Raw genomic sequence first — 19,911 nt, 5'->3', positions numbered from 1 at the left:
CAGGGAACCTTGCCTCCTCTGCACCAAGGACCAGCTCTATTTGCCCGGTGTCCAGGGTTTCCAGGCTGTTCCTGTAGGTATTCAACATAGCTATGATAAGACTTCTGCCCACTCTAACAGGGAAGGAGGAACATGGTATTAGAGAGAAACTGATTGAGGGAGGAACTCCTCCCACCCCACCCAGCTCAGTTATCTACTTGACATGGCAACCACATACCCCATCCCAGCCCACCGCCCAGTCAGCTCCTTCCCAAGGCAGTTGGTAGTATGGAAAGGGCTTTCCAAAGATGCCCTGCAAGCCCGTGTCCCACCATCTACCCTAATTCAGGGTCAGGACTTTCTACCAGGACCTCATCTACTTCTCATGGTATAGTTTTGCTTTCTCAAAAATGAGAGTTGTGAATCAGCCCTTGGGGTCTTCTTTTAATCTGTCTCTTGCACATTTTACAGCAATCCCCAGCTTTCCTGGCACGAGAATGTACCTTCTCTGGCTCTCAGTCCAGGCCAACAGGCGTTCTCTTCTTTCCTAGTCTTTTGATCAATTCAGCTGGGATCTGGGAGGGAGGAGAGTTCTGCACCAGCATAACAGGATATTGTGTGGGACTCTTCCTCCTGTTCTGGAATTGCAGCTAACACCCAAAGCTGAGTACAAAAGGCACCGGGGACCCTGCCTTCTGCATTGAGAGAGTTGTCAGTGGGTGGTCAGCAGCCAGTACCATCTCCCTCCCGCAGGGCTGATGGCTCTTCTCTCATCAACCACCACCACCTCCCACAGCGACTGGAAGAGGAGCAGGGGATGGAACTGTCGGTGGTTGCCGTGTGGGGAGGGCAGTGTCTGTGGTAGAGGCTGCTTGCTCCCCTCTTCACAGGAGATGAGGGGTAGGATGGGGTGCCTTTCCTCCCTGATAACATAAGATAATTTCTTGAGAGACAAGCATAGCATCCCCCAGGAGGGGATCTCCTTAGTCTGTGAACCCCCTTGTATACCTCTGAGCTGCCTGAGTTGGGGAAGAGGGCAATACGAGACAGATGGCAGGGTGGAGAGAGAGAGCTGTGTGAGGTGGCTGGGCTCAAGTGGACAAGCTGGTGTCTCACCCATGAGGGCATCTCTCTAGGGCTTGAGAGAATGCACAGGCTGTCCACAAGACAGTCACCAGGGCAGAGAGGAGGCAGTGGAGTAGCCAGAGAAGCAGTGACAATCCACCCAGGAGAGGACATGTGAGAATTGCTTCCAAGTCCCTCTTCTGGGCCCCCTGTCACTGAGAGACTAGAAAAGTGATAGGGAGGTTGATCAGGAGCGGGATGCTCCCCTCCATTGTGGCCTTGTTGGGGTGGGAGGGACAATCACTGCTCTTGTCTGGGCAGAAGTGGGAATGGCAGGAGAGACAAACAGGAACAAGTCTTGGTTACTGAAATGAGACAGTTCTAGTAGATGAAAGTGACAGCGGAGTTGTGGGATGCAGCCACGATGTCATTAAGATCCCTACCACCCAGCAGGAAAAGGATTTCAAAGAGCACAGTTGACTGTGTGTGTGTGTTGCGGGAGAGATTATTAACAATTTCCCGTCTACATCCTAGGAAATTGAGGCCCTACAATAAATGTGCTACACTTGAGAAAAGTCCTTAAAAGTAAATGAGAAAGAAAACAGCTTTGGAACTTTTTAGGAGTAGAGGATTGCAAAACTGTGGGATGAGAACATGTGAGTAGTGAGGACAGATGGAAGAGACTTTCAGCAGAGGACCCAGGGGGTTGAGAAGCTAGTCCTTGTTCTCTGGCTTGCAAGTGACAGAAGCCCAACTCACAGTTAGCCTGAGCAAAAATGAGGATTTGTTGGAGGATCTTGGAGCATGTCACAGAATCTAAGAAACAGCTCAGTAATTGAGCCAGCAGAGGGGCAGGGGTGTGGGTGGGCCTTAGAGACATCTGGGACCAAGGATCTGCAAGCCACGGCAGCCCCACCAGGTTCTTATTTTTGCTTCTTGCTGCAGGTCAGCCTCATTCGTTCTTTCCCCAGAAGACTGGTTTTGTCTAAGACAGAAAATACGACCACTGACAGTTTCTGAGTGTTGTAACTTGGAGGTTATGTCGTGAGAAAGAAGTGAGTCTCTGCGTCCCTAAGTCTGAAAACACCAGAAGAGGGGCCTCCCTGGCTGAGCTCAAGTCAGGCACACAGCCCTGGACAGTCAGCTCGCCCTAGGTGAACAGCCTCATGTAGGGAGATGAGCGGTGAGTCCTGCAGAGGAACAAGGTTGTGCCACCCTAGAAGAAAGGTCAGACAACTGGGACAGGTGTTCCCAACAGGAGTCTAACAGCCTGACATCATGGCCTTATGCAAACATGAGATTCTGATGATCCCACTTTCCCTCCACTTCCCAGGAGTCATGTCAGCTGTAGAGGCCCTGATGAAACTATGTCCTTCATCTCTCGTGAAGCCCGTGGCAAGGGCAAAAACACGACAACAGTAATGCTAGTAGCTAGCATTTATTATGCACTTTGCGTCAGGTCCTGGGCTGCACTCCACGTGGATTTTTTTTTTTTTGAGACGGAGTCTCGCTCTGTTGCCCACCCTGGAGTGCAGTGGTATGATCTCGGCTCACTACAACCTCCACCTCCTGGGTTCAAGCAATTCTGCTGCCTCAGCCTCTGGAGTAGCTGGGGATTACAGGCGTGTGCCACTATGCCCAGCTAAGTTTTGTATTTTTAGTAGAGATGGGGTTTTACCATGTTGGCCAGGCTGGTCTCGAACTCCTGATCTCAAGTGATCTGCCTGCCTTGGCCTCCCAAAGTGCTGGGATTACAGGTGTGAGCCACTGCGCCTGGCCTCTACATGGATTTTTATTTCATCCTGACCGCAGCTGTCTTACTCCCCTCACTTTGCAGACGAGGATGCAGAGACATGGAGAGATTAGGAGCCCGAGGTCACACAGCTAGTGAGGGGCAGTGCAGGCATTCTACCTAGGTCAGTCTGGTTCCCAAGTCCATGTTTTCCATCATCAAGCTCCCTAGCCTCCAGGATTGAAGTTCTGGGCCTGGGCATTCCCAGAGGAGGTGGAAAACTTCACTAGTCTGGTGGATGTTCTGCCACGTGGAGTTACAAGGCATCACAGCCAGAGCCTGAGGAACTTTCTGGAGCCTGTGCCCTTCACACCACCAGCTGTGCCACCACAGGGTCTCTAGAGAGTCATCATGAGCACCTGGGAGGTGATGCTCCTGTCTGTAAGCAGCTGCTGTGGTCAGTGAGTGTATGCATAGCTGGGTCCTCCATCCTGGTGGCTTTGGGGACAGTATAGGCCCTGGTTCTCTTCTCCCTCATTCTTCACCCCCTTTCACTCTCTTCCCTTCTGGTTTTCCCCCTTCCTAGACTCCTGGCTTCCCTGGGCCTGCCGCACCAGCTCTGGCTAGGTTGGAGAGGGCTGCGGGCAGGATCGCAGTCAGCAGAGGGCGCCAAAGCCTCTCAACACACCCATGGCCCAGGCCTGGCCCAGAAGGAGAGCGCTGAGAGCCAGGACAGTGAGGCTACGTGTGCCTGTGGATTCCCCCATTTCCCATGCTTCATCCAGCCATGGACCTGCAGTGCACTCACAAATGTGCACATGCCCTCGTGTGTGTGCGTGTGTGTGTGTTACACCCATCAAATTGTCTCTGAATGTGCTTGGCTTCATGTGTTCGTGTGTGTGTGTGTTCGTGTGTGTGTGTGTGTGTGGTGTGTCTGTTATGTCTGGTTTCCCTAGGAAGCACATTTGACAGTCCCACAGTCAGGGTCAGGGCACAGGGACAGATACTGTGTCTATAACAATCTACGACACTGATTTTGTTCATCTCAATAAATGTGAGGATGAAATAAAAATTCGTGTAGAATATTTTGTACATCTCAGTAAAGCCACTTCCTGGGGGCAGGCATTATAATTCTAGTCTCTATTCTACTGTGTGATAGGTAAAGAATAACTTTCCACACAGGGAGAGGAGTCCACACCGTGCCAGGCCTGGGCTAGAAGCTTTCCATCTAGGTTCCCTGGTTGACTAGCAGTCCTGTGAGCCAGGCAATAGTAGTCCCATTGTACAGATGAAGACAGTGAGGCTCAGGGAAGTTAGAAAACAATTTCACGTCTATACCCCAACAAATTGAGACTATACAATAAGTGTGTTACACTTGAAAAAAATCTTTCTTAAAAGTAAAAGAGAAAGAAAAGAGCTTTGGAACATTTTAGGGGTAAGAGATTGCAAAAATGTGGGAATGGAACGTGTGAGTGAGGATGGATGGAAGAGGCCATCAGCAGAGGACCCAAGGGGTTGAGAAGCAAGTTCTTATTCTTCAGCTTGCAAGTGATAGAAGCCCAACTCACATTAGCCTGAACCAAAATGAGGATTTATCAGAAAGATCTTAGAGTATCTCACAGAATCTAAGTAAGAGCTCAACAATTGAGCCAGCAGAGGATCACACAGCTAGGAAGTGGTCAAGCTAAGATTTGGTTCCTGTCTCCAATTTCAAAGTCTCTGCCCGCTTCACAGTTTCTAAAGCTGCCCTCTTGAATTTGTGTTTTCCTCCCATGCAGACCCCACCAAACATGAACTTGAGAGCAGCCCGGTGAAGTATCAGGAGCAGCAGCTGCTCATGGCTAGAACGACTGAGCTGAGAAATTTATGTTGACAGACAGTTTGTGGCTGATTTCTACGAGTCAAAGAATAAGGAACTATATTTAGCTGCTTGCTCTGGGCTAGTTAGCTGGTGGGGAGTGAGGGCTCAGACTGGAGGAAAGAAAGAGGAGGAGGAGGAGGAGGAGGAGGAGGAAGAGGAGGAAAAGAGAGAGAAAGAGAGATGCCCAGTTGTCTGCTGTCTGGCCTGGGGTCCTTGCCCTCAGAGTTCAGTCTCTGCAGCAAGCTTTGCATGGAATTGTGGTTGGCGGGGCCTCTTCATGAAGTTAAGACCTGCCCATATTACTAGGCTGGTGGGACAGAGAACAAGAGCCTGCAGAGGAGAATCTTCCAGGCTTGCGGGTCTCTTCTCTACACACATGACATCAGTGAATGAGTCGTTCTACACTTGGGGGTTCTGGAGCTCTGTAAACCAACACTCAGCACAGCTCAGATCCAAAGAATAGTACTCAGCACTGCACATACATCCTTGATGGCAGAGGGGTTAGCTTTGTCCCTTTGATTGACTTGACCTCAGTTTTCTCTTCCTCCTGGGTCAGGATAGCCCTTTTCTTCCTCACAAGGGAAAATCAAGGAACTTGCTCTGGATGGACTTGTGCTTGGATTTCCCAGACAAGCTGCTTCCCAGAGGAAGAGAGAGGCAAGAACCTGCCTCCTCCTCCCACAGATATCTGAGTTCTGCCAAGCCTGCCTTCCTCCTCCACATACCTTGTCCTCTCCACATGTAACCAGTGGGGCTGGTCCCTCATCCTTCTTTCCAACCTGCTGCCACGCTCTCCCCTCCAGATTCCACTCACTCAAAGACATCAGGGAGCAAGGTTGAGTTTACTGACAATTTAGGTGGGAAGATTCAGAAAATGGTCTCATACCCCAAGGAGACACATGAAATCCTTCTTCCATAGTTCTCTCCAGCCTCTCCCCAACCTCCTCCCACATAAGTCTCCCAATCCCTAGCCCCTCCTGTCCCTAATTTGTCTACCCAGCTCCTCAGGATGGCAGCACAAAGGGCCACCAGTGACCAGGACTCAGCTTCCTGAGAAGGCAGTGGAGAGTATAAATTTATAGAGACAAAATTTTTCTCTATTTAGAAGTGCACAACAACAAACTTTCTGGGACTCTGAGTGTGAGCAGCTTAGAAAAACAGGACATGAAACCAAAGCCCAGCAGACATGCCCATCCCACACACCCTGCTGGTGACCAGGAGCCAGTCCCTTGCTGAGCCTGGGTTTCCTTGACCAACACTGAGTGATACCTGAGTTCTCCCAATGTTCAGGCAGGCGCTCCTCATTCCGGACTGTGCTGTCTTGATGGAGAGGCACAGTGATCCCTGGGACAAAGGCCAGGGAAGGTCCCTGGTATCCCCAGCTTGGTCCTATGCTGCTCAGTTGACTCTCCCAAACCTCCAAGCCAACTGATTCTGTTCTGCCCCTTTAGCGAGGCTCCCAGCTGGGCCTTGGAGCAAATGCTGTAAACCCACAAATCTGCTCAGGGTTTTATCACACTTGGGGGCCACAGATAGGTGGGAGTATGGGAGGTGAATAAACGCAGTGGTGGCTCTTTAAAGAAAAAAAATGCCCTGGTTTGTAGCAGTTGCCAATTTCCATGGTGTAAATACTCCCACCACAGCCATTTTCAAGCTATCAACATGATGTCACTGAATGCAGAATTATGAAAAGGTATGAAAATTGCATTTTTTTATCCAGCAAGCTGACTTTAGCACACCACTGGACAAGGTAAAGGGCCTAAATCCGGGAACTCTAATCTAAAGGTTGTGCTGAATTCAGCCAGGTAGAGCCACGAAACAGACTGCTGAGTGTGCACATCCCTTTCTCAGGTTGATTTAAGAAGGGAGAAGAACTCAAGGGAGCGTTATGAGGGAACTTCTTTCAGAAACAATCAGATCACTTAGCAATTGAATTGTCTAAATATTTTTTCCTAATTTAAAGTTGTGTGTCATGTGGGTAACTGGACAATGCACTATTGAATTACTGAGGGATTTAATGCCTAAATTGGAGAAGCAATCAAACATTCACATCTTCAAGTAGTTGATGGACAGCTAAGGAGGTATTCACATGATGGCTGGGGCTAGGGGGCAAGGGAGGCCTTGTCCTAAGTGGGCCCTGAGCCTCTCTTGCAAGCTGCCCCATGCACCATGGGCCCCAGCTAGGCCTGGGCTGCACCCTCCTGGGCCCTCTCTGCTGCTACGGTCTTTGTCACTCTCCAGTTTATGTTTTTGTCACTGAATTCTTCTATTTCTGCCCTTGGCTTCCTCCACTCTGTCATTTCTTCCCAGTCTCAAGCTGTCTCTCGCTCTCTGTTTCTGCCTCTGTCTCTATTTGCTGTCTCACTCTGTCTTCCTCCCTCCCTCTGTGTTGTTTGTTTTGTCTGTGTCTTCATGTCTCTCTCTTCTCTCCATGTCTCTTCCTTACTGTCTCTCTCCATTTCTCTTGGAGTCTCTCTCTTTTCTACACACACACACACCCCTGGCCCTTGTCCCCAAGTCCCATGCGCTCCTTTCCTCCCTCCTTCGGTTTCCACTTCACCCTACTGCACTGTAACCCCTGGCTCCACATCTGTCTTGGCACCATGCTGCCAATCAACACCCCTTCCCCCAAGCTGATTCTGCCCTGCCTCTTGAAGGACGTTCAGAACTGGGACTTGTACTAGGAACCCACAGACATAGTCAGGACTATGGCACATGGTGGGAGGCCATGGTCACTCTTTGAAGAAAATGAAACTCCTGATTTGTAGCATGTGCCAATTTCCATGGTGTAAATACTCTTGCCATGGCCGATTTCAGACAACCCACATAATGCTACTGAATGCAGAACTGGAAGAGGTACACAAGTTTCATTCTTTTGAGCCAGTGCAAGCTGACTTCAGCACACCACTAGGCAAGAAGGGGCTTCCTGAATGGCTGCAGGGGCTGGGAGATTGCCCACATGGCTGGCTACAGAGCAGCCCACTGTAGCCTTATGGAGCTCAATTTTGGGCCAACAGCCCACTCCAGCCTGGTTAGTTCTTCCTTGTGGCTGACTCATAGAAGTGCTCACCTTAGGATGGGGCAGGAAGCCCACTGACCTCTAGACTTGGAAGGAAGACTTCCTAGATGAAATGCTGGGCTAAGACACAAAACAGATGAGAAATTTTGTGTTGCCAGAGTATACTTTTTTTTTTTTTTTTTAGATGGAGTCTCACTCTGTTGCCCAGGCTGGAATGCAGTGGTACGACGATATCAGCTCACTGCAACCTCTGCCTCCCAGGTTCAAGTGATTCTCCTGCTTCAGCCTCCTGAGTAGCTAGGACTACAGGTGTATATCACCACACCCAGCTAACTTTTTGTATTTTTAGTAGAGAAGAGGTTTCACTATGTTGGCCAGGCCAGTCTCAAACTCCTCACCTCAAGACTCTCAGCCTCCCAAAGTGCTGGGATTACAGGCGAGAGCCACCGTGCCCAGCCCAGAGTATACATTTGAGGCTGGAAAAGGTAAGAGATGGTGTCAAAGAGGCAGACTGAGGACAGGATCACTGAGGTCTTGAATACTGAGTGAAGGGGCCTGGTCTTTTCTTATTAGCACTGAGGAGAGTAATATGATTGAATATGTTGCCCTAGGTTGGTTCCCCGCTCCCACTAAACAGGCCTTTTGACAAGGATTTGGGTGAAGTTGTTTGTTTGGAAGGTGATCCCAGGCAACATGTGAGGGAGTAGGGAAGTGAGACAGGGAAGAGAAAAAGGTAGATAAGAGTGAGTTACCCAGCAGCTACTGCTGTGGAACATGGAGGTTCAGCCCCCTATGGACTCTCTGAGTGTACAGAACAGGTCTCAGACTTGTCCCATCGAGGGGTGGGGAATCTGGGGTATGTATCCACCAGCTCCCTCCCTTTCCTTCAAGGGCTGCTTCTGGAGTGTGAATCCCCCTGGCATTCCATGTGGGCCAGATAGTTCTCTTTCTCATGAAGAGATGCAGAAGCCGGAGGCATTCGTGCCAGGACAGGAGGCAGCAGCAGCCTGTTACGGTAAGGACTGAGTGGTGTCCTGTGGACTGGGCAGCACAGAGGTGGTCGTGACTTTGGGGAGGGCAGTTTCGATGGGAAAAAGGGGAGCGAGTTACAGGGAGAATGAGAGAGAAGGACACACAGAGACTATGGACTACTCTGAAAAGTATGGACAGTGGGAAAACTGTTGCACGGTCGCTGGGGCTGGGGAACCGGCAAGCTTGGGTCTGGTTATAGAGTTGCTCTGAGCCAGGGAGACAAGCAGGCAGACCTGCAGGAGCAGCAGTGTGTCGTCTCACCAGCTGCCAGACCTCGACTGATGGAAATGTAGAGGGGGGCCTCCCCAGGCCACCCCAGCCTGCACTGATTCAGACTGAGCAGCCAGGACATTCGGCTGACACCTCACACTTCTGTCTTCCTCCTTGGAAATTGTGGATTGGCTCAGCATGACCCAGTTCTGCAAGCATTTATTTGACTGATTGGAAGCAGACAAGGTCTCTGCTCTCCAGGGGAGCAGACGCCATGCTAATCATCGAGCGGGTGGGAAAATGAGAAAGACCTACTGCATAGTCGAGGGGAGAGGTAGGCATGCAAAGACAGACACATGCAGTAGGCTGTGGGGTGGGCACCAGTGGTGCCACCATCGAGCATGGTGGAGGCCAGAGAAGAGGCAGCTGTTCTGTCTGCTCTGGGGAAGGCTTCTTGCAGCAGCCAAGTCTTGAAATGTGACATAGGCTGAGAGGCAGAGAAAAGAGGGGACGGGTATTTCTGGATTTCAAAGGCTTCCAGCTTGCTTAAGCTTTCCTGATAGCTGGGTATCACACACCCTCAGGACAATGGGGCTCACTGACTCCAGAGACAGGCCTTCCATAACCAGACCCCTCCTACCATCCTGTGATGGAGTCAGACTGCCCTTGCTGGGGAGGTGTCAACAAGAGGATGCTTGGTAGGTGATGAGGAGGGCCACCGCAGCAGGCAGCTGCTTTCTTTGGTTAGGTTCTTTGGTGTGGTAGGCTAAATAATAGTCCCCCAAAATATCCACATCCTAATTTCCAGAACTTGTGAATGGCAAAAGGGACTTTGCAGATGTAATGAAGTTAGGGATCTTGGCCAGGTGTGGTGGCTCATGTCTGTAATTTCCAGAACTTTGGGAGGCCAAGGCAGGAGGACTGCATGAAGCCAGGAGTTCGAGACCAGACTGGGAAACAAAGTGAGGCCCATCTCTACAAAAAATAAAAAATAAAAACAATTAGCTGGGTGAGGTGGTGTGCGCCTGTGGTCCCAGCTACTCAGGAGGCTGAGTTGGGAGAATTGCTTAAGCTTGGGAGGTCAAGGCTGCAGTAAGCCATGATGGTGCCTCTACACTCCAGACTGGGTGACAGAGTGAGACCCATCTCAAAACAAACAAACAAAAAAAGGGATCTTGAGATGGGAAGATTATCCTGGATTATTTGGGTGGGCCTTCGTCTTATAAGAGGGAGGAAAGGTCAGGGGAGGATGTAGGAGACGTGACAATGGAAGCAAGGTTGGAGTAACATGAGAAAGCGGCCACTAGCCCAGGAATGCAGGCAGCACCCAGAGGCTAGAAAAGGCGAGGAAACAGATCCTCCCCTAGAGTCTCCAGAAGGAACCAGCCCTGATGACACCATGACTCAAGCCCAGTGAAACTGATTTCAGACTCCCGGCCTCCAAAACCATAAGAGAATGAATGTGCATTGTGTTAAGCCACCAAGTTTGTGGTAATTTGTACAGCAGCCACAGAAACAATACACCCAGGAAGCAGACTCTCTGATGAAGATGTACACACGGGAATTTGCATGAGGAGTGCTCTTGGGGGCGTGCCCCTCACCTGTGGGGAGAGAAAAGCAGAGGTGGACAGTTGCAGGTGTTTCCTTGGGCAGCTCCAGGGCGTGGCAGCCTACAGAGTTACCGAGATTGAGGCAGGAAAGCCTGGCCCGGGGACTCACACAGTCATTGGATGGGGCTTCCCTGTGCAGGGGATGTGGCCTTAAACAGTGCAGCTCCTTTTGGCCAAGAGCAGTTCATGGAGAGGGACCCTACTTTGAGCCCTCAGCCACTCTCACCTTGGTCCTGAAGTAGGCACCGGGGACAAGCTATGCATCCCCCAGAGCTGTGGAAGGTGCATCTCTCTGAATCTTTTTCCTTTGCTCTATGGGCCTGGTACTTTGACAACTTTCTAATATCTTGGACTTCGTCATCTATTGAGGAATTCTGCAATGCATCCACATCTCTCCCTGGGCAGGAAATTGGGGTTTGAGTCCCAGTTTCTATAACTGTCATTATGTGCTTTACATACACTGCTGTCTTTAATCCTAGGAATAACCGTAGCTATGAGCCCCGTTTTACAGGTGAGCAGACTGATACTTGAAGAACTTCAATGAATGCTCAGAGTCAGAGCCAGGACTCTCCCTAGGCCACCTGATGCCTCTTCACTGCCCTGTGACTTTGCCTCTCATTGTCCACCCTTACTTATTAGCTGGGTCATCTTGAATAGACCACTGAACTTCTTTTGGCCTCAGTATTTTTTTTTTGTTTGTTTGTTGTTGTTGTTTTGTTTTGTTTTTTAAAAAAACAAGACTCTAGTTTCTGTCCTGCCTCTCTCCTACGGCTGTTCTCACTTGACTCCAGGAGAGAGGAGATGTATGCAGGCTTTGTGCCCGGGCCCAAGACTCTGCTGCTATGACTCCCTGGACTCATCGAGTTTGCTCTTGCCGTACCTCCCCTCGCCCAGTCCCCCAGTAGCTCTGGGCCCCTGGTCCAGAGGAGAAGGAGAAAGCAGGACAGGGAGGGGGTCTCATTTGAAGGTCTCTTCTCTGGTGCCTTGTGGTTTTCAAGTATGACTCACCCCTCTCATACCATTTCCCCCAGCACTGGGAATTATGTAGGACTGTCATGCATGGTTACATGGTTCATGTGCCGGGCCTCAGCCAAGGGTGTGGTGGGGACTGAAACCCAGCCCACGCCGGGCACTTTTTGCTTAGCACAAAGACACCATCTGCCAAGAGGCTGTGTCTGCCCAGAGGGGCCTGTCTTGTTTAATTCTCACAAAAGCTTTGCCCGGGTTCTCAGTGGCCCGGAATTATATGTTGGCTTTGCAGGAGCCCAGAGCTGGCAGCTCAGCCCTCAGACCCTGGCATTCAGGGCAGAGAATGGGTGGTGATGGATGTACAGGAGGGAGAAGCAAACCCACACCCAACTCACAGTCACATCCCCAGAAGCCACTGATTCTGCAAATCTCTCTGTAGGAGCTGTCCAGGTTCTCCCGGAGACAGGCAGAGGAGGCGGGGCCCCAGGACTCGCTGCCCACCTCAAAGCCCTTGGCCCAGTTCCCTGTGCAGACTTCTGGCGCACAGGCCCGCATCCCAGGCTGAGCTCCCTGGGGCCAACCACAGAAGGTCCAAGTGCTCTGCGTTCCTGCCTATGTTTTTAATTACTCCATTTACTTCCCCATTCATCTTTCCCTTCCCAGCCCTTTCTGTACAGCCCCCAGACTAATGTGCCTCAAATCCTGATCTCACTGAAATTCTTTCCCTGTCTCAGAGACTTCCATGGCTCCATTCTGTCCAGGCTCGGCATTTAGTGTTCATACACACACCCCTCTCCAAGGGCGATGGTTATTCCTCTCTCTCAAGAGCCCAGCCCTTGAGAACCTCCTGGGAAGTGGGTGAGCCTTCTCCATGGCCCCTTCTCTTCTCTCCTCTCCCCTGATTCCTCCTGGGCTCCCTGTCATCTCCTGTCACCCAGGCCGGAGGGTAGTGGTGCGGTCTTGGCTCACTGCAACCTCCACCTCCTGGGTTCAAGCGATTCTCCTGCCTCAGCCTCCCGACTGGCTGGAATTACAAGCATGCGCCACCACGCCCGGCTAATTTTTGTATTTCTAGTACAGACAGGGTTTCACCATGTTGGCCAGACTGGTCTTGAACCCCTGACCTCAAGTGATTCATCCGCCTCAGCCTCCCAAAGTGCTGGGATTATAGACATGAGCCATCGTGCCTAGCCCATATTGAAACAATATATTATGAATATATTGGGCTAAACACATTTTTTTCACTTTTTTTTATTGTGTCTATTAAAATTTTAAAATAATTGTGGTTCACTCACATTCTGTTTCTATTGAACACTGCTGGTCTTGGGAGTAGAAAACCACAGGAGAGGTCCGTGGATGGTTTTTCACAGTGAAACAGGTAATGTTTATGAATCAGGTTGAGAAAATGGAGGAGGCCTCTGATTCCAGCCCCACACAACCCTGACCCTGGCGGGGGATGAGTGCTGGCCTAATGTCCTGCCCTGTGGCCAGAGGGCATGGCTTGCACAGCTGCACCCTGTGCCACACAGACCTGGAGAGGCACAGCAGGCCCCCGCTGGTGAAGCAGCAGCTCCCTGGGTAAGCCTGTGCATGGTGAGGGGATGGAGACCGAGAGCCCAGGGAGGAGGCTGAAGGACAGATCCTCTCCAGACTGCCCTCATTACCATTTGGGAAGATGACTCATCTGAGGTCTCTGCTGTCCTCAGGCCATGATGCGGGCCATTAGGACGATGATGACCACTCACAGTAAATCATATGGAACCACACTGAGAATGTGTGTGTGTGTTGGGGGGGCAGGCGGGATTCCCAGCCAGGAAAGGAGGAGTAGAGGCAGAGCGTGGGTCCCACTGCACCTGCTCACGGGGTCCTAGGGCTGCCGGGAAATGCTTCCGGGGGGACCCGAGGCTACCCTGGTCCCAGGCTCCTTCCCCAGCAAATCTGCAGCCAGAGTAGAAGGCATAGGGCCTCTGAGAGCCACGAACAACAACAGAGTCCTCCCTGACCCCCTTTCAGTCCCAAAGCAGCTCTGGGCCAGCCAGCTAGGCTTCCTCCCTCTCAGCAACACCTCTGCCCCAGAGTACAGGGATTGCCCAGGACTCTTGCATCCTGGGCAGGGTGACCTGGTCCCTGGGGCAACCGGGCCTCCCCATGGAGTCCTGGGCTTGTAGAGGAGGAGGAGCGCCCTCTGTAGGCTGCCACACGCAAGTGCAAGCTCCACAGGAAGGAGAAGGTGGCTCTTCTTGGAGGCTGCACCTTATGGCTGTGGGAAGCCACAGATCCTGGAGAGGTCCTCTCTCCTGTGGCTACAGTTTCTTGGGTTACAAAATAATTCTGAGCCTAGCTCCTGTTGTGCCTTTCCAACAGCTACCATTTCTTTGAGTCGAAGTTTCCTGGCTAAATGCATCATAGACATAGCCATATTACAACCTGTAAGGCATGTATTGTTATTTCTAATTTCTTGGTGAGAAAACAGAGGCTCAAAGAAGTTAAGTATATTTGTCCAGGGTCACACAACTATTACCTGGAGCCCGATTTCAGAGTCCAAGGACTAACCAATTCACACTGCAGCCCACTTAGGGTCATTGACAGGAGACAATGCAGTCCTCCATGTCAGCCATGCCCATACCTAAAGAGAGAGCTGCTGTCTAGTTGAACGATTGAGGCCATTAATCTGGGCTGCCCTTGTTTGCATAATGATTGCATACATTTGCATCCTATTTGCTCCCAGCCTCTGAATGCTGCACTACCTGTGTTCGGGTACCATTTGCATATTACTGCAGGTGAGGGTCAGACCTTTGAGACTTTGGCTCTTATTAACTCCCTAAATAAATTCTTTTATGTGCTGGCTTAGAATAGAACTTGGAATGCTTAATTCTAGAGTCAGTCAGCTGAAGGGCACTAAGGTGGGAGTGTAGGGAGGTCTATTCCAGAGCTCCTGGAAAGAGGGCAGCCATTGGTGTGGTCCAGGGAGGAGAGTAACAGGAGAGTCGACTGCGGAGACAAGCTCTGCTCCTGGACAGTGCCCTGCACAGTCACTCCTGTCCTCTCTGGGCCATAGTCACTCACTGTGAGGACTTCCTTGAACTCCCTCTAAGTGGAAGGAAGGGGTCAAACCAGCTGATCACTAATTCCCCTTCATTAAGCTCCTGTTCTGAACTCAGGTGTTCTCATTCCTGACCGCACTTTAGAACCACCTGGGAGCTTTTGAAAAAGAGCAGTGCCCTGGCCCCACCCCCAGATATGCTGGTTTAATTGGTGGGCTCTGGGAATTCGTTATTTTTAAAAAGCTCCCTTGGTGATTCTAATGTGCACCCAGACTAAATGCTATTGCTTGTGACTCCGCCCCCCTATGCTTGCCACCAGCCTCCCTCATTTCTGGTTGTGAATCTCTTCTGCACTACAAGCTCAGCGAGCCCCAGGGTCTGGCAGGACAGTTTGGAGCTAGTGCTTTTGTTTGAGGTCCCAGAAATAAGTCCTTTTCCCTCTTGGGCAGTGTGGCTGATGGCACTTGGCACCAACTGGAAATTCCCTCCTCTCCACCTTGGTCTTGTTCCATCCACGGGGTCTCTGCCCTTGTTCCAGAGAAAGGTCGGCAGGGGCAGGGATAGGAAAGAGAGGCTACTCCTGCACAGTCTTCCTCCACCCTGTCTCCCAGAGCTGCGCGGCTCTCCCCTCACACACTTGGCCCACCCCAGCTGCCCAGGCTTTGCTGCTGCTGCTGCTTCTATGCGGGAACTGCCAGCCCCATCTTGGGTCCCCACACTCACCCCTGCAGACTGACTTCCTGCAACCCCAGATCCCCAGCCCACTCCCCATCCTGGAGAAGGAATGCAGAAGGAATGTTCAGAGCCTTGTTTCGAAACAAGATGCAGTAAACATGGCTGCGTCTGGGCCCTCCCACACTTACTGGGGTCATCAAAAGCATGGACAGGGAAGAGGGAAGTAGGGCACAGCCTCCTGCACACATCACCCCCGTCATCCAGCCCTGGACCATCTCAGCCCATCGGTGGGGCTTCCGTTGCCAAGGGTGGGGTGGCCTGTAAGATGAGGGCCTGCTCTGCAGAGGACCAGACAGGAGACTCAGTGTGGGCTGCGGGAGGATGGCAGACGCCAAGTGAGGCTGTGGGCAGGGAAAGAGGTGAAAACGGAAGCTGCCCAAGAGCCAATGCCGTGGCATAATGGAGGGGCCCTGGGGTTCACCCATTAGCATTCAAATCCTGACTTTGCCAATCACTAGCTGTGTAACCCAGTGCCTCAGGTTCCTCGCTGGTAATGAGAGGGCAATAACTGCACCTGTTTCTGAATTTGAATTCAGTCATGAGGATGAAATCAGAATCAGAATTCTGATTCTGTTAGATAAAGCATGTGAGTGCTTAGCACAAGGCGTGGAACATATTAATTACCCAATTAGTACAGCTTCTGTATAATTGTGAGGGCAGGGGTCACATGACCTTGTTCGTGACCTCCTGAAGCTCCAGCCCACTGACTGTCCTTTGGAGTTGGGTCCTGAGCAGTGGAGGCCCTTCCTGGTAGCTCTGTTCTTCCTCCTCACTGACCAAAGGTCTGGTGGCTTCAGGCCAGCACTGGGTTCTACTGGCAAGCCTGAGGGTGGGTGCAGAAGCCCACCTTCTTTCTTCCTCTCTGAGGGGGGAAACACAGACCCTGGGGTCCGGAGGACTTGGAGTTTTATCCATGATGCCTCTGTGCAGTTGTTAATGGGTAGAGAGCTGTTATCCTAGCTTCAGGAACAAAGAGTGGCCTTGGGGTCATTCAATGTAGCCAGAGAAGAAGGAATAAATGAATGAATTCTCCAGGGAAGAGGCTTAGAAGAAGAGTGAAAGAAAGAGAGGTGAGAGTGAGAGCATGGAAGGAATGCAGCCAATCCAATCCAAGCTTTCATATCTGGCTCAGGACTAAGTTTTGGAAAGCTTGGATAGGGCCTGGCTGCTTCCATTTTCTTTATCTCTATGCTCATGGCCACGGTGATTCATTTAAAGATATTATGTCTAGGCCTTGCTCATTGGAAGTGTGCTGGGCACTAGTTTTTTCAGAATGAATTAGTCACTGCTTTCATCTCCACCATGATTGCCCTCATCACCACTGCCATCATCAATATCAGAGCCCTCCCCACTGCAATCCCCTCCAGTCCCTTCCTTGAATCTCACATCTTTTCCTCTGGCGCTACTTAAGGAATACCATTAGAGACAGTCAGTTTTTGTTGGCAGAATGAAAGTCAGCACTATTGTCACCACCACCAGTGATGGCATCATTACCACTGACAGATTCTATATCATCTCTGCCACTGATGTCACCATCACTAGCACCTCCACCACCATAAATGACATCACACCTCTGCCACCAACATCACCATATAATTAGCTTCACCACCATCACTGACGTCTCCGACATCACCATCACCATCACCACCATCATCACTGACATTACTCTATTGTGTTATTGTCACAGAATCCTTGAGGTGTTACTTTTCCAGCTGGAAACCTCTCTGGACAGTGACACCTTTGCCTGGGTTTTGCTTGGGCCTACTGGGCTTGTTTGCCCACTCGGCCTGGCAGGCTACATTAGGCTTGCACTATTGGCCTGGTGCCCACACCTGCCAAGGGAGAGCCAGACATGGAGTGTTGAGGGGTGTGCAAACGAGTGAATGTGGGATCTGGCCACTGCATACAGCCAGGCATGCCAGCTGTGGTGGGAGGGGCAGCTCCAGATGCTGGCATGGGCGCTGGCTCCCTGCAAGGTGGTGGCTGGACCAGGAGTACCACAGGCAGCATCCATGGCTGGCACAAGGGAATGCAGTCGTGCATGGAAGCTTGGGGACACCAAGAACCACAGAGCCCCAAAGAGGGTGTCACAGCCCTGGCTCGGGGAGCTCCTAGGTCTGGGCTCCCCAAAGGGCTATAGCTCTTTTCTCCTTCTCTCTTCTCTCCTTCCTGTCACCTGCAACATGGCAAGCAAGGAGTGGGTTTCAGCCCTGTTTGTGTTATAGCTCTTTCAACCTTGCCATTCGGTGGATCTCAAGTTCTTGTCCCACATCCAGGAAGAATGAGGCATGTGGACGAGTGGAGGGTGAGCAAGGCAAAGAGTTGCTTTACTGAGCAACAGAACAGCTCAGAAGAGACCCTCAGTGAGTAGCTCCTCTCCACAGGCAGGTCATCTGGTAGTCTGCCTGAGCTGGCTGAGTCTGGGGGTTTTTATGGGCTTCAGAGGGGAGGAAGTGTATGCTGATTGGTCCATGGGTGGCCACGGGCAGGCCCAGAAAAAGCCCCATAGGTTGTCACTGCAGTCCGTGGAACTGGCAGCCTGGCCCACAGGCCTCAGACCGTCCCTGGCCTGAAGGTGGGGTTTCACCAGGATCTGTCCCCTTCCCACCCAGGGTCTGCCTGCCTCCTGCTGTCATTAACCTGCCATCCATTGTGCCCAGGCTGTTCATGATGAGGGGTGACTGCAGGCCCATGCTGAGCCATCCTTAGCACCCCCTCAGTCTCTCAGCCTCTCTTCCATGCTTGTTGGTGCCCAAAGTCCAGAGGGGGGCCAAGAAGGCATGGGGCTGGCGTGTCAGTGCTGCCCAGGTGTGCACACAAAGTTGTGGCTGAGCCCATGCAGCCACAACTTTGCTCCGAAATCAGAGTGGGCACCAGGAGTGGGGAGAGGCCAGGCAGTGGGAGCAGGCAGTTCCGAGTCTGTGGGGGTATGGGGGTTTCCAGGGCCCCCAAGAGTGCAGAGATGCCTGGGTCCACAGCTGTGGCAGGTGGCTGCAGCTGTGCCTGGGAAGGTGGGGCTCCCACCCCTCCAACTAGGAAGGGGGCAGGGCTCCTGCCTGTTTCCGGCCCCCACTGGCTCCATGGAGCATGCAGCCCTCACTGCGCCTCCCCCACTGCAGCTGACATCATGGCAGTGGCTGCTCCAGATGGGCCGCCACTGCCATCATTAGAGCAGTCCAAATGGTCTAAGACAGTACTCAATAAATGCACACTGAAACAAACTAGACTATCATAACACAAACTTAGGCTCTAGGATTTCAATGCTTCCTATGGTTCTGTCTCTGGAATGGACCCTACTAGAGAAAAACAACACTGGGCTGTATAAATTATAAACTAAGTGAGTTCACTAAGTGAGCCAGAGAAGGGGAAATCAATGAATGAATTATACAGCCCAGTATTATTTTTTAGGACCTGCATAGCAGCATGGTGGGAAGATCCTAATCTACAGTCCACCGGGCTGGGAGTGCTGCAGATGAGTTGAGAGAAGCTCCACTCTTCCAAGATTGTTACTTTCATCACTCTATCACCTGGAATTTATCTGAATCCGGATCAATTAGGTGTCAAGACTGAATCCACCTCGTCCTTAAGACCTAACAGGTTTTCAAATGCGTGCTCTAGTAGACAAGAGGCTCCTTGCAGATAGCACAGGAAATGATGTGAGGTTCCAGGAGGGGAGCTTGAGAGGGGTTGTGTGGGGAGAGGGATCTGGGATCTGCACCCAAACTTCAACCACTGGGCTTCTGGGAAGGACCATGTAATAATGGCGCTCCAGTGATTTTAAAAACAGGTTTGGCAGCAAGTGGTCTAGAAGGTGAGTTCTTAAATTTTTGTTTTAAAATAGATGTTTGGCATTGCGTGTAGGTCCCAACAAAAAATAATCGGCCATCTAAAGTCACCAGTCTAAAAGAAGCATTAGAAAATGTTCATTTGATGTTTCTATTGATTCTTCTCTTCCCAAGGCCAAAACTAGCTCAGCAAGATGTCTTTTACTCTGGTTCTCTGCCTCTCTGGCAAAACGCAAACACAGCTTCATCCTTGGAGAACTGTCTTTCGTGCAGGAACCCTTATTTAAATAAACTGCCTTAGGAACATAAAAGCAAAGGAGAAGCGTAGTATATGAATTGACCCATGTGCCTTCCTGCCCAGCAAACACGAGCTCTTTAGCCATGCAGAGAAGATGTTGCTGGGGGGACAGTCCCTCATTCTTCACCATTCCTCCCTGACCTTCCGGCAAAGATACAGACGCTAACAGACTCAGAGCCGGTCCTGGATGGGAGACTGTCGCCTGAGGGGAAGGAGACCAAGCACTCACTGGGGACATAATGGCTTTGGAGTGATGGTCACTAAGAGTGCCAGGATGGGAGCAGAGGGAGGGGCAGTTGGCTAAAGAGTGAGAGGGATGGTCATGCCTTACCTCTAAGGACCAGTTCACAGCAAAAACAAGGGATCCCTCCGACCCATGTATAATGTCAGCCCTCCTGAAAACTTATAGTCACTGGGCAGGGCAGTGTGTATGTGTGTGCGTTTGTGTGTGTGTGTGTGTGCGTGTGTTGCTGAGCAGCTCTAGGGGCACACAGCAAGCCCCACCCCTTCTGCAATTTCAGCCTCTCTGGCCCATCTACATGTCTTCCCTCAGAGGGGCCAGCCAGAGCATG

This window comes from Chlorocebus sabaeus, chromosome 26, assembly GCF_047675955.1.
Source record: "Chlorocebus sabaeus isolate Y175 chromosome 26, mChlSab1.0.hap1, whole genome shotgun sequence".
NCBI lineage: Eukaryota > Metazoa > Chordata > Mammalia > Primates > Cercopithecidae > Chlorocebus > Chlorocebus sabaeus.
The sequence above is the reverse complement of the archived record's forward strand: the minus strand, read 5'-3'. Positions refer to the sequence as shown.